Genomic DNA, 6604 nt, shown 5'->3' on the forward strand with positions numbered 1-6604 from the left:
TCCCCCCAGGTCTAGGGATTGCATTATTTTGCAGGAGTAACATAACTTCAAAGCTCAGATGTAGAATTACAGATTTATAAGAACAATATCATAGGGGTAGGCTCCCCCATCTCAAGCCTCCATTCATCACGTGGTGCTGTTCATCCCCGCATCTATGAAGGATGTGACCACTTCTGTCCACAGGTCTGCTATTGGTCTTTTATGGACATCCCTCCATTCCTCAGCTTGTATAGCGGCTCTCTTCCATAGACCACTTCTCTACTGCTATTTTCCATCTGCTATGCAGTAGTCCTGAGGATGCTCAGTGTTACGATATGTCACTACGAGCAATCACTATGCTAGGTTCAAAAATATATTTCCCACTTTCTTCTGGTGTGGATATAATGCAAGGAGGCACACTTCAATTGTTTGCAATTTTATTATTTTTAGCATGCACTCATGTTAGCTCCATGACTAGCCCAGAACTGTGCTATAATGGAGCAGCTCCACACATTGTGCATAAAGTCTGCATAAACAAACCCGAGTGATGGCAGTGCATAGTGTCTATCTGCATCATGACATTTAATCTATGTGGAGTGATGCATGTGGTGTGTAGGTAATTGAACTATGTTATAATTTACCTGTATTATGGTGTCTTCTTTGCTATGCAACCCTAACTATGTCATGACCTATGTAACTGTTCAGAAGCTTGTAGATATTATGGGTGGTCAGCGTTCAAATGTTGTCAGTTGATTAGATAAGCTGTATGGTGGCTGGTGGTTTTCACCAGATTGATGATGAACCTATGGTGTATATCCAGAGTTCACTTGTTTGCACCATTTTCAGCTCATCATTTGTTCTTAGCAACTGGGCTGAATTCCAATCAAAGTAATCTCGATCCAGTCCAAGGTGAGGTGTCTGTCTTGGGTATTGTCACGATCAATGCGGCTCTTCAGTCTCGGTACAGCAAAAAACAGACTATCCAAACTGAGGTGCAAGCGGTTGTGGGATCATTGACAGAATATTGGAAACAGAAATATTGTGTGGACATAATATTGTGTCAAAAATAGCGAGGACCAAAATATCTAGAAGGTAGGTGTAAATAGGTAAGTATAGATTTGCTATTCTTAACTCCACATCTACATACCTTGAATATATATATATATATACATATATCGTTAAGGTACATATATGGGGAGCTATATATAGTACAACTTTGCTTACCTATAGAAACTTATCTTCATGATATTTGTGTCCTCGATATTCTTGACACAATGTTATGGTCCACAATGTTTCCGATATTCTGTCAAAATACCCGATTGTGCAGGCACTGCTTCTCTGCTTTCTTGAGAGGTGTATGCTGGTAACTCTTTTATTGCATCTCCTGGTCTTGATTCCTTAATCGTCTGTGTTTTGCAGTTTCTGGTCATAACCCCTGCAAGTGTTTTGCTGTGTGCAACGGCCCCCTCAGAATTTGATATTAGCTCTATCGCCTCCAGAAAAGTTGAAGCAAGGTACTATGGAGGTGAGAGACATAAAGTATGGGTGTCTGATCAAACTTCTGAGTTACCCAGTGAGTCAGAGGTGGTAAACTCCTAAAGGAGTGTAGCCATAAATTGGATTAGCTATATGTTCATGAGGTGGATGGGGTGGATGAGATAAGGTTGTTTATCCATTTAATTCATTCAATGAAATGTCTTCATTTAACATCAATCTATATGTGGAAAGATGGAAAATCCAGTTTTGTTCTTTTCTAAAGAGAGCCTTCTAGCTCATGTGTGGGTGTGCCTCGAGGATGGTCCACCATATGTCATCTAGTCATTGTCCCTGGTTTGTAAAGTGTGTGCACATCTTTGTCTTTATTCTGTGACACCGAATGTTATTATGGTGTTCCGTGATGCATATTTTTACCGGTCTGCTGGTCATACCGATGTACCTTTTGTTGCAAGGGCATGTCAATGTATATATGCAGTTGCTGGTGTTAAAGTTAGTATGTCTCTTCTGTATCCAGTTCAATGTACTTGTCAGTTTTACTTTCTTTGTCGTATTAGTCAATGAACATACAGTACAAGAACCGCAAGGGAACTGCTCCCTCACTGGGGGTAGATCCCATAGAGATCTCTGATCAGATCTTGTTGGTATTCGTGGTCTTGTATGTATGAGGATGTCTTTCATATTCATAGTACGTTTAAAGGCAAACCTAGGTTGAGGTATAGTCTGTTTGTAAGATACCCCAATGTTTTTTGATGATCTTACAAATTCTATTTGAGACTGGTGTATATGTTGTTACCCACGTCAGTGTATCTGCCTGCTGTTTTGTATTATGTTCCAAGAGTGCCTCTCTCTTATTATTTTTGGCTGTTTTTACTCTATTCTTACACTGTGTGCTGGGTACTCTTATCTTTACAGATTGTCTGATAGTTGTTGTGCCTCAGTATTGTAGTCCTACATGGTGCTACAATTATGGTGTAGCTGTAAAAATTGTCCGTATGGCAAATTGTCCCTAAGAGCTATTGGGTGATGACTGCTGTAAAGGAGTAAACTATTACAGTCAGTTGGTTTTCTGTATTTAGTAGTAGTCACCTTCCCCTCCGACAAGGTAATCATCAGGTCCAAAAATTTGAGATATTGCTAGAAAAGCGAAGATATGGATTCATGGTGTTGATCCACTGGCCAAGGGCCTTGCATGTCAGCCTTTCAAAAAATAAAAATATCATCAATCTACCTACGTCATAGTGATATGTTAGAGGTAATGGGATTGGATTCTTGAAAAATCATGTCCCTTTCAAAGGCTGCCATATACAGACATGCCAGGCTAGGGGCAAATCGTCTTCCCATTGAAGTTTCCTGGGTCTGGTGGTATAGCTGTTTGTCAAATTGTAAAAAGTTCTCAGTGAGAGCTATAGTGGCGCACTCCATGATAAAGCTGACTGGAGTTGGTGAAGTCCATTCTTCAGCTAGTAGTGCACTCTCCACCACAACAAGTGTAGCTGTTTGGGGTATGCTAGTGTAGAGTGCCTCTAAGTCCAATGTGATCAGCAGGTCAATCTTATGGGTGTCGTGGGTGTTCTCGATCAACGGTAGGACACCTTTATTGTCCTGTAAAAAGTACGGTGTACTGTCAGGCGTGGCGGGTTTAGGCGCCTACCACGTTTCATGGACAGAATTGACACTACATTTCCCATGATGACCGGCCGGGCGCATGGGTATTTCTGCAAGGATATGCATGCAACCGGCGTGCGTAATTATTTCCAGTTCAGGATTTCAGAACCAGATTAGACCGTGACGGGTGCGCGGGTTGCTCTTTGTTGGATGCTGCGAGAGAGCGACCCCCCTCCAGGTACCTGATTAGATCTTCAGCATGTGAGCAGGGCTCTGCTGACACGCACTGAGTAAAGACAGGAGTTGTCACTTTATTTTGCTCCACTACGATCACCTCGAAGAATTGGATCGAGGTAATCGTCTTCCGTTTCATGACTGTTCCGCAGGCTGCTTCCTGCGGATTATCTATCCTAGACTTCCTTTGTTCTTTAATTTTCGGACTTCGTTTAGGAAGGATTCTCCTTTAGTATTCTCTCAGAAGGTGACATAACCTTATTCTGGGAGTGTTGCTTTTCCATTTTGTTTTTGGCCTTGGTACTTACCTTCCTGCATTTTCGTTTGTGAACCAATGTGGATTAGCGTTCAGGTGAACGCGAAGAGTTCTGTTGGATCAGGGAAAGGGTTCAGTTGTGCGAGACATTGATACTACTCAGTGCTGAACTCACCCTAGGATCTTGTTCTTTTTTCAGTCGCTTCTTTTATGCTTGTGGTATGTTAAATGGGGGATTACCTACTGACTTGACAGGTCATGTTTTGAGCCATGTATGTATGAGACAGAATACAGATATAATCATTTATGTTCTTATTTTAGCAGAAACAACAAAGAAGAAACAACTGGATGGTTGTTGTCCAGATGGAAGTTCTTCTATGGAAAAGGTGTTTATACGTTTGAAGGTATACAATATTCCTGGTACTTAGCAAGAGTAAATGAGCGTAGACAGTTTAATATCTGCGTACTAATGTGTTGTTTTCTTTCACAGCTTCCTATTCCCTTCAGTTCCCTGCCCTATTCCCTATCCCTCGCTTGACCACTTCACTACTCTATGTATATATACATAACCATAGAGTTGGAGATGTCAGGAGGTGGACCATTTTGAGCAGCATTTCCGGTTCTGAGGTGTTCATATTCGCTGGATACTAACACTGGGAGAAGTAGAGCAGGGTGTACAGGCGGGCATTCCTCTGCTTTTTTAATGGTGATATTAACAAACTGCCCATAACAAAATCAATGAGTAAAATAAATAGTCCTACATTCATACTGTTGTTATATGCCTTACATCCATAGCAGGGTAGCATCTAGGTCATTCAGATAAGGGAGATGGAGTAAATAGGCTTAGAACTTTTCCAGCTTCAAGTATAGGGGCTCGTGGGTTTTTGAGGCCACTGGGGTGTCCTTGGGCAATATGGAATGTCTATCAGTTCTTGTCGGATTCATAATGCCTCCTTCAGCTGCCACAAAATGAACACAGTAATCAGCTACAGGAATGAAGGAGAAGGAAAAAGGACACAAATTAAGGAGTTTTATTACAATTTCTGAATATTTATGAAAAACCGGCGGGCGGGGTGGCCGGCGGGTAGCACAGTTTGGTGGTAGAGTGTGTGGATTCCTGCAGTAATTGGCATCTGAGCTTCATACATTTTATGTAGAGTGCCTTAAAAGATGTTCTGTTAGGAGCAGAAAGAAATATCAGTGCTACTCCAATGAAGGAACTGCTGTTGTCTTATTTTGGTAGCCCCCATGCAACTCAAAATACAAGGCACCACTCATAAGCAGTTCTTGAAATGAGGGCCCCCTTATCTGATTGTTTGCTGCCGGTGGTACTCCAACCACTGCTGTTTGGAATAGCCAGGGCCACCTCCTCATTAGCTCTCTGTCAAAGAAATTCAAGTAGGATGTCTGAACAAAACAGCACCGGGCACCACACTTTGGAACCCCGAATCGAACTCAATCAACGAGGTTAATGATTAGTTGGGTCAGAAAATATTGAATTAAATTGTATTATAATGCCTTTTCCCTACTGGAGCATCTGAAGACTGGCTGTCCTTTTCCCTTGCCCTCATGTATTGCCTTTTCTGGGTTCCTAATGTTCAGACTACTCTCCTCTGCTTTATTTCAACACAGCAAGCTCTAGAACAGTCAGCCGGCTGCATGTTACACATTAAATAAAACACCAATACATATATGCATACATTCATCACACAAGCAAACATACCATTGTGTTCTGCTGCTTTGAATTCTTGCCAAGGAGACTGCTGCTTTTCATCCCACATGGACTTGCAGGGACGTCAACTCACCAAAATACCACGAGTAGCGGACATCTTATCATGTAACAATTGATCCCAAAGACATCACATTTTTGACTTGTTGTCCATCCTTAACCCCTCATCAGCCACTGATAAGGGGCTAGGGGATGGGCAAGGAATAGATCTCCAGAAGGTTTAGAGAACCCTGCTCTATTTCTCTTGATATTGTGGCCATCTTGCTCCCTGATACCAGAACTGGAGAGGGCAATGCAAATGGCACCAAAAGATAAGACAAGGTAGCAGTTGCTACCCCGGGCTACCCTCAACAGATGACCATGTAAACTTTCAATCAATGCCTCTGGAGATCAATGTTACCGTTTTTAATAGGTTGACATCAACTGTGCAGATTTTACAACTATATTTTGTTCCTTATTTTTTATTTATGACAAAGTTACACTTTGGCTTTAGTGGTCACCATGAACAAATGAATGAATAAATGAGGTATTTGTATAATGCAACAGCTGCTAAAAAGCAAGGTGTCCTGGCACTACAGACTACAGAGGATCAGGTAATGCTCCAGTTGGCTGCAGAAAAACAGGTTTTTAGTTGCTTGCTGAAGAAAAATTCAGCTGGCACACATTGAAGGTCAACTGGGAGAGAATTCCAGAATTTTGCTACGAAGAAGAGGAAGGATCTGCCTCCAAATATGACTTGATCATTGCGTGGACCTCTCAGTAGATGTGCGTTTTCTAATCTAAGTGCCTTGGTAGGAGTGTATCCTTTTTGTCACGACCACAGGAACTCCTCGGGATCTAGGCGATGCTCAAAGGGGTCCACCTCTCGATTTCCCCAACTCTAACATAAGATACACAGAGTATTGAGAAGATCAAGTGAGGGAAAGGAATTAGGGTGGGAACAGCTGGGAAAGGATACCTGAAAACAGAAAGCACAAAGATTACTACAGGGTACAATGCTATCAACTCTCATATGGTCTCACTAAGAGGACTAGTACCTGCTCAAACAATTTCCACCAGCAGCGGAGTTCCAATATCAAACTCACTACCCAATGATGATTCGTCTCACACCAGGAGTAGTATAAACCTACAACGCAGAACACATTGGTTAGGTTTACTTGCAACCCCCCCTTTACATTTATAAGCCGCCACCCTTAAACATACATACCCTTGTGTTTGCCTTTCCCTTCCAAAGTAAATAAAATGACAGGACTAGACACCACAATCCAAAGTAGTCAGAAAGGAGCAGAGTCCTGATCCTAGCA

The sequence above is a fragment of the Triturus cristatus genome, chromosome 12 (genome assembly GCF_964204655.1).
Source record: "Triturus cristatus chromosome 12, aTriCri1.1, whole genome shotgun sequence".
Lineage (NCBI taxonomy): Eukaryota > Metazoa > Chordata > Amphibia > Caudata > Salamandridae > Triturus > Triturus cristatus.